General features: G+C 59.2%; 1 long non-coding RNA gene across 1 annotated transcript; it reads left to right on the top strand.

Annotated features, from left to right (window-relative positions):
* Positions 1-1,947: 1,947 nt before the first annotated feature.
* On the top strand, positions 1,948-8,255 carry LOC112925417 (uncharacterized). Its single transcript, XR_011995333.1, has 4 exons — positions 1,948-3,374; positions 3,572-3,645; positions 7,613-7,726; positions 7,822-8,255. It is a non-coding gene; the product is annotated as an uncharacterized lncRNA (long non-coding RNA).
* The last annotated feature ends 368 nt before the right edge of the window (positions 8,256-8,623 follow it).

Raw genomic sequence — 8,623 nt, forward strand, 5'->3', positions numbered from 1 at the left:
GGGCGCCCCAGGACGAGCCCCTCTCCAGGCCCGAGGGCCCGGGCTCGTGGGAGGCCAGGAGAGCCGAGGGGCAGGGCCGCCACTCCTCGCCCAGCCCACCGGGGTCGCCGCCGGGGCCCGGCCTGGCGCAGGGGAACAGGGCTGCGGGGAGGGCCACCAGCCAGGGGCCTGGGCAGAGAGCCGGGGGCCGGCGAGGCCGAGAGGCCTGGGCTTCCACCTGCCGGCCTCGTCCTCGGAGACCGTCCCCTGCCTCTCTCCCAGCGGCCTGTGTGCGGGGGTGAGCAGCTCCCTTGGCTGGGGGGTGGGGAGGGGGCACCCGGGTGAGCCGCGACGGAGGCAGGGGCCCAGGGCCCAGCGCATGGGGCCGGTGCCTGCTGGCCTGGGATCGCTCCTCCCCTTCCTCCTCGGGGACCCCCCCACTCTTACTTGGGGCAGCGCAGGGACGGCAGCACAGGGATTGTGTAGGGCTTCCAGGGGCTGACTCAGCGAGGAGGGGGCGCAGGGCCTTCCCCTCCTGCTCTCGGGGTGCAGAGCTGCTGGCCACCACCTGGGTGCTTGTGTTGGGTTGGGAGGCCCCTGAGGAAGTCCTGCTCTAGCAAGGACGGAGGAAAACCCTAGAAGGAGGCCTGGCTCCCGGCCCGTTGCGGAAGCCCCCAGGGGGATGGACCCTGTTACTACCCAACAAAGCGCCCAATTCCCGCTGACTCCCCGAGGAGTGAGCGCCCAGTCCCTGGAGATGTGCAGGCCGGGTGCCCCCTGGGGGGGGGGGGTTAGAGGGCCGGGAGCAGAAGCCTGCAGTTCTCGCCATTGTGACCCGCCCGCCGGCGCCCTCCAGGTGCTCGCCCCAGACGCTCGTGGCCCTGATGTAGGTGCTTTGAGTCCGAGTTTTAGGACAGCGGGCTGAGGACACACGGGTCCCCGCAAACCAGTGGCCAGTTTGAACCGCGAGCTGCTGAAGCCCGGGGCCCTGCCCCTGCGGGGGGAGCCGAGTGGGTGCGGGTGCAGGTGGCTCTGGGATGCGACAGCCCCGAGGCCTATAGGGGGCAGTAAGGGACCGCGGGACGGATGCGTCCTCCCGGCTGGTGGCCACCTGCCGCCCTCCCCTCCCGCCGGGACCGGAGGATGGGGCTGCGCAGCGCACGGGTGGGGAGGCAACCCCCGCCGCGTCCCTATTCTGCTTAGACACCCAGAACGCAGGGCGCCGGTCGGACAGTGCCCGAGAAACCCCCGCTGACTCCTCGGTGGGCGCCGGGCGCTGGTGGCCCTGGGAGGACCCCGCCGTCCTCACCCTCATTTAGCAGATGGGGGGCTGGGGGGGTCAGGGAGGCGGCGCTGGACCAGCCAGGGCTGCAGGGGGTCCAGTGGGCCTCCCCGCCCCCCGCAGGCTGCTGTGCACCACCCCTGCCGGCCACGCCTGTCTCTGGCCCCGGGCCCCGCGGGCTGGGGTCTGCTGTGCTCTGGAATCCGGCCGTGTCACCGCTCTCCGCTGCTGCCAGCCCCCGCTCCGCTGCCGGGACGAGGAGAAGCAGACAGATATGGGGGCGGGGGGCATCCCAGGCCGACCTCTGGGGCCCAGGCGGCGGGGCCTGGCCTTTTCCTGCAGGGATCCTCGGTGTGGACCTGCCCTCCCGCACGGCAGGGGCCACGGGGGTGCACACCCACCGTCTCAATACACACTCGCCCTGGGACCCCCTTCCTTCCTGCCCCCGAGGGCCGAGGCCCCCTACATCTCGCCTCCTGCTCCTGAGGGAGGGGCTGTGTGCTGGGCGGTGGGGGCGGGAGGGCCGTCCTGTCTGTCTCCCACCCCTGCTGACCGGGCTGGCCTCCGGGCCCCGGGGGGCCGCCAATACACAACCCCAGGGCCCTGCTTCAAAGGCGGTACCTCAGTTTCTCTGTGAGCCAGGTGAGGAGCTGCAGCTTTGGGTCCCCTGCGTGTGACACGGGGGGGGGGGGCACCCCGCGTGCAGGCCAACCGGCTCGTGAGCTGCTGGCAGCCCTCCCTGTTGCTCGGGCTCCTCTTCCACAAGTGTCATCAGGGAACCTCGTCTTGGCCAAAGACGTGTCACTGTCAAATTGACTAATGTTCAGGGAAACCCCGAGGCCTTTTGTTAGAAACCCGTGGGAAATGGCCGAGGCCCTGGGGAGGAGGTGGGAAAACCGCGCATCCTCCTGGGCCCACGCATCATCCTGCTTCCCGGGAGGACGGGCCTCCGGGACCTTCTCCGACTGGCCGCGTGCCCGGCGGCCCGGGGCTGGGCCGAGGAGCGTCCCTCCAGCCCGGCGCCCGCAGCCCCCGGCCCGGCCGCTCCCCACCGTCCCCAGGAGGGGACGTGCCTGCCTGTCCTGGAGGAGCAGGCCCAAGACTACCGCGACCCTCTGGGACATACCCTGTGGCTCCGTCTTTTAAGGTACGTCCTGGACGTCGTGGCCCGTTGGTCGTCAAGTGCCAGCCCACGCGTCGTGGCGCCCCACGTGCCAGGTGACCCCCGTTCGGCGGCCTTGGCTCACGGACGTCGCTCAGGCGCTCTGCGTTCTGGATCCAGCCGAAGCCCGGAGGGAAGAGGGTGAGCTGCCGGGGCCGCCTCGATGGCGATTTTTGTATTTGGAGGCAGGAGCGTGTCCGTTCCCCCCGGCCGGCTGCGAGCCGTGCGGGCTCTGGGGTGAGGGCGGGGCTGGGCACCGCATGGCCGGGGCTCGGTCTCGGGCAACTCCCGCTGGGGTAAGGGGACACGGAACGTGTCACTAACGCGCTTTCATGCACAGAACAGCCCCACTAAGGGGACTGGTGAAGTGGATGCCGAGGAGAGGACACCCCTCCTGTTGGGAGACGGCAGGAGAGCGATCGGCAGAGTCCCCGGAGGCTGTGGCGTCAGGGTCATGCCTGGGAGGACGGGGGCTTCTGTTGTGCAGGGACCGCGGGGGTGGCGAGTGGGCATTCTCGGGGGGACAGCAATGGTCTGTCAGTTTGTTGAGCATCATGGCTGGGGGCCTGGCCCGTCCTTGGAAGGTCACAGATGAGTGTGGAGGACTTGGGCAGCGGGCGTGGGGGCGCTGCCGTGACCGAGGGGACGGGGGTGTGGGCTCAGCTGCCTGACCTGGCTCAGCTACACGAGCTTCCCGAAGACCCCCGGGGAACAAGCTGTGCTCCCGACGCCCGTTGGAGCCGCGCTTCGCGGCTTGCAGGAGCCCCCGAGCCTCCACCCTCCCAGCGCCCACGGCACGGCGTGAACACGGCCGCGGCATTTCCATTCACTGTCCCGGGAGACGGAGCCGCGCCCCGGGCTGAGCAGTGCGTCAGAGTCACAGCCAGGGGCCTGCCCCCGTGTCCCTGACCCCAGACCCCGGACCTCGCTCAGCGCGACCCCACAAAGCAGGTAAGAAGGGAAGGGTCTGTCCCAGGACAGCAGCCTCGGGATATTTTTTCCCTTCATTAAGAATGTGTCGCGGGCACCAATAATCAGGGGCGCAGGACAGCATGTGTGCGTGTCGCGTGCATGTGCAGCCGTGTGCCCGGGGGTGCTTTATATCAACGGAGATACTTGGCTAACAGGTTTTCCTGTCGCTCTTCCAGAAATGCAGCCGTGGCCCTTATCTCTGGAAGCCAGTGCTGTGGCGGCGGCGCCACGGGGCTCTCGCCGATGCCAGGTTTGTGAGCGACCGAGCTATTGTGCAAACAGGAGAGGAATGCACAGGCCTTGTCGTTGATAATAAGATTAATAAGGAGAAGCCATTGTCCCAGTGGGTCCCTTGCCAGGCTCTCCTCTGAGGGAGAAAGGAAGGCTTTGCACCAAGGCACCCAAAGCATCTGTCATTTATTGTCCTCCGTGTTCTTCTTCTTCTTTTTATCGTATTTTTTAAAGATTTATTTATTTATTTATTTATTTATTTATTTATTTATTTATTTTTGGGGGGTGGGCGCAGAGGGAGAGGGATATAGTCAAGCAGACTCCGCACCGAGCGCTGAGCCTACGCAGGACTCTGTCTCACGACCCTCAGATCAGGACCCGAGCACTGACTGTCCTGCACGCCCTTGGTCACAACCTTTCATCCGGGCGTTGGGGGGGCCTAGACGTCTGCATCTGACAAGTGGCCGCAGGCGGTAGGGGTAACAGTGGACCCCTTGTTGTGACGGAGCCCTCCCCGTTCTAAGAGAGGCAGAGATGCAACGTCTCTCGCGGTTCCATACCTGAGCAGCGGGGCTCAGGCGTCCTGTGAAAGGATGGTTCCGCCTTGTCCGGTTTCTCAGGCCAGAGAACCACAGGCGGGCCCGGGGCAGCGGGTGCTCGTTAACCCTGGTGCCATATGCTTTTCCACAAGTTTGTGGTTCCAGTGTGCAGAGATGCTGAGGCTCTGGGCCAGCGTCAGGAGGCTAAGGATAGCCCTTGGGCCTCTGGACTCAGGAAGATGCAGGAGCTGTGACTCCAGGGGTATTTGGGAAAGAGAAGAGCTGTGGCCCCCGTGCTGACAGACCAGCCTTGAGAATGGGAAGAGAGGAGAGGGGCCTCAGTGGGATGCGTGCCTACGCTGCCAGGGCCACCGAGTGAAACCTTCCCCCCTGACTGATGGGAAGCCCAGCTGGGGATGTGACTTGCCGATACCACCCAGCCCATTGGCGATAATGCTGACTTTTGGGGGGCAGGGCGGGCCTCCGCAGGATAGAGGAGGAGTTCGGGTGGAGGTGAAGAGACGGCCAGAGGGAGCTGCGTAGGGTCCCGAAGGGGAAGTGGTCAAGCCTGACGTCCACTTGGGTGATGGCGAGCAGGAGCGTCCTCTTTTCGAGCCCAAGGGCTTGTCTATGCAGCGAGGAGGTGGACTGGGAGGTTGCACGTCTCTCCAAGTTGGGATGCCCGGTGGTCCCACCAGAACGTGGCTGTGGATCTGGGTAAAAACTGGGAAAGGACAGGCATTCTCTCCCTTCCAGGGTTGCTGAGAGGATTAATGACAGACGGAGACGGTACGTGGACATGTTTCTGAGGGCTCGGTCATCGCAAGCTGGTTAACCTGCCCCAGCGCTCAGCAGCGTGTGCTGGGTGCCCACCGCGGGCCGGAAAGAGTTAGGTGCTCGGGCAGCGTATCAGAAAAACAAAGCGGAGATAGAAAGTAAATTCAGGCTGTCTGGTTTGAAGTTTAGGGTAACCCCAAGTATTGGGGACGGTGGCGTGTGGATCCATCAAAGATGTAAGTGGGCTGCCCGACCGTCACCGTTTCGGATGCAGCGGGCAGAGAGGTCAGGTCTGTTCAGTGAGTCATGCCCCGCAAGACCGGATGGAGGGGAAGCACCGGGGATGTCATCGCGGACAGGGGTGGTCTCCCTCAATGGAAAAGAGACACAGGGCTCAAGGATTTCACAGCCTGAGCCTGGTATTTGAACCAGCTCTGAAATACCTCTCTCTCTCTCGTTCTCTATTTTATTATTTTTTTCCGACCGTAGGAACAGCAGGGTCCTGCAGGGTTCTATCTTCTCAGGCCTAAGCTTAAGAACCCCGGACCTAGATGGCTTCTCTAGAGATGTTTCATTCTGGTTCTTTCCTCCATTTGAGACCCTTAGAGGTTTTAGGGGTCTATGAGAATTGCAGTAGGGATTTGCAACCTATTTTCAAAATTTCAAACATCCTATAAAAAACCACATGTCCTTACAGTGAGGTTTTATTTGGCCAGAATAATATCAACCAGCCCTGTTGATCAGAGCCTCTGGTGTGTGCTTTGATGAATAGAAAGGAGAAATAAAATAAAGCCTGCTTAATAAGTTCAGTGTGTTTAGAAGTCAAAAATCTCTCAAACACGGGGGCCTAGAGCAATAAGGATCTAATAAAAAAGATTGAAAATACAGTTGGGAAGGTTGGTAACTATGACTTTGATTCGGCTCTTCCACTTTCCAGTTATGACCTCAAAAGCCAGAGAAACAAAGAACTTTGTCCAAGGTCAGGGCTTCTCGGTGGCAAAGCCAGACCCTGAACCCCGATGCCGGGCGACTGGGCTTTATTGTGCCCCGGTATTCTCGAGCGTGATCTTGAAATCTACTTACGTGGCGGGTGGGTATCAGTAAAAGCAAGTCACCCTCCCGCAGTCTTTGCCTGGGCATCAAAGGGGAAGGGATTCTACAAAGGGCTTTTCCTTGGGCAACACCTCATCCGAGTCCAGTCACCTGTGGGTCATTAGTCTGGCTCGTGTGTGTCCGACGAATTCCCCGGGGCTGGGGGACGGCTGGAGGGCAGGGACGCCCTGGGAGCTTCTTGGGGGAGATGCACATCCTCTCTTTATCTTCAAAGCGAATGTTCAGGAAGGGAAATGGCAACACTTCCCAGAATTCAGACCGGAGCCAAACACAGATGACATATCACCCTGACGTCTCCTCTGTGAGAGGCAGAGACAAGATCGCCAGGGCTTGCTGAGGAAATTGGTTGCTCATTAGGGGAGTGCAGGGTATCTAGAAGCCTCTCCTCTCTGGAAAAGGGGCATCTGGGTAAATCTGGGCTTTTCAAATGGGGAACTCTGCAGAGGGACCCAAAGTGCAAGCTATTGGAGAGAGGCGTTTAGTCGAAATGTGTTCCCCGAGCTCATCACGTAACAGCAGAACACGTTTCAACTTTTTCTTAAAAAAGGATATTTTATTTATGTATTTGTCAGAAAGAGCGAGAGAGCACAAGCAGGGGGAGCGGGAGAAGCAGGCTTGTCGCTGAGCAGGGAGCCCGACGTGGGGCTGGGGCCCAGGACCCGGGATCAGGACCTGAGCTGAAGGCAGACGCTTAACCCACTGAGCCCCCCAGGCGCCCACATTCCAATTTCTTATTAGGACACAAGAATTCTGGGAAAATGAGATAAGATGAATTTGGATTCATAATGGCCGAGTGGCCGTATGTGCCTCGTTTGGAAACACCTGATGGCTACACTTGGAACTTGCAATTGACTTTTCTGCCTGGGGGGGGGGGGGGTCATAATTTACTACAGCTCCTGGGTGGATCACTCCAAGCTGTCACCTGTGCAGTTTCCACAGACTTGAGATTCCGTCCTGGCCCTGCTTTCTTCCACTGCGGTTGCCATACTCTGGCTCCAGCTGGATATACTGTGTAGTCACAGAACCTGCATTTACCTTTGCCTTCTTCACACGAAAACAACCTGGATCTTTCAAGAGAGCAAATCTGGTTATGCCGTCGCCCCTGCCCAAAACCCCACGGTGGATTCCTATTGTTATTAAAAGTCAAAACCTCTTAGTGGGCTCTATTGGGTTTTGTGCGGCTGGCATCGCCGACCTCTCTGGCCTCACTTCCCCTTGCTGTAGCCGCATTACCTTTTGTTTTTTTTTAATTGCCTGTAATCACCAGGATCCCTCCTACAACAGGCCCTTTATACATGCTGCTCCCTTCACCAAATACCTTGTCTTCCCCTTTTACCTGATTCCCCTTTGGGTATAAACCTCCTTGTTACTTACCCAGGAAAATCTCCTTTACACTCTCGTCCACATCAAATTCCCCATTTACATGAGCTCAAGAGCACCATGAGCTCCTCCTCTACAGCCCTGGAGACAGTTCAGCTTTATTTATTTATTTGTTTGTTTATTTATTAAGATTTATTTATTTATTTATTTATTTATTTATTTATTTATTTATGATAGACATAGAGAGAGAGAGAGAGGCAGAGACACAGGAGGAGGGAGAAGCAGGCTCCATGCAGGGAGCCCGACGTGGGACTCGATCCCGGGTCTCCAGGATCACGCCCTGGGCCAAAGGTAGGTGCTAAGCCGCTGAGCCACCCAGGGATCCCCTGACAGTTCAGCTTTAATTTGCGTGTAGTTATTTGACTAATGTCCACTTCCTCCGCTAGACTGGGAACTTCCACTCATGAGGACTATTGCTGTCACTGCTGTGGTTGGGACGAGACTGCTACGCAGAAGACATGCTCACGGGCTCGCGAGAACGAAGGGACAATCTCATGTTTGGTCCACGGCAGGTGCTCATTAGAGTAGCTGGATGGAAGTGGGAAGAAGAGAAGCTTTGGGAGTCAGGAGACCTAGGTCCTTGGGCTTGACCCTCCACGGACTCACTCTGGGCCTCTTCACCGGGCCAGGCCTGTCTCTCTGTAGGCATCAGGGCCTCCTAGCAGGGCAGGGAATTGAGCCACTGTACTGTGCTGTATGGGATCTGAGGGACCTGAGGTTGGATCCTGGCTCTACAGCTTCTAGCTGTGGGACTTTGAGCTCCTTACTTTACTTCCCTGAGAGATTATTAATTTGATTAAAATCTGTCCACGTAAAATAAATAAATAAATACATACATAAATAAACAAACAAATGAATACATAAATAAGTAAAATCTGTCCACATTCTCAAAATTTAGAAATCTGTGAGGGCCCAAGCAAAGGCAGTGCCAGGGGGAATGGAGAGGAGATGGAGAGAAGAGGTGGGGGAGGGAAGCAGGGGGTCTCAGAGCGCGGTCCTAGGACCAACAGCAGCAGCAGTACCTGGGAACGTGAGAGGACTGTAGAGTCTCCAGCCCCACCCCACAGCCAACGAGTCAGAAGCGATGGAGGCGGGTCCCAGGAAGCTGTGCTTGGCGGAGCCCTCCAGGAGATTCTGTGCAGGCCCACGTTTGACAACCACTAGATCAGAGGGTGAGGGTGAGGGAGA

Source organism: Vulpes vulpes, chromosome 11 (genome assembly GCF_048418805.1).
Source record: "Vulpes vulpes isolate BD-2025 chromosome 11, VulVul3, whole genome shotgun sequence".
NCBI lineage: Eukaryota > Metazoa > Chordata > Mammalia > Carnivora > Canidae > Vulpes > Vulpes vulpes.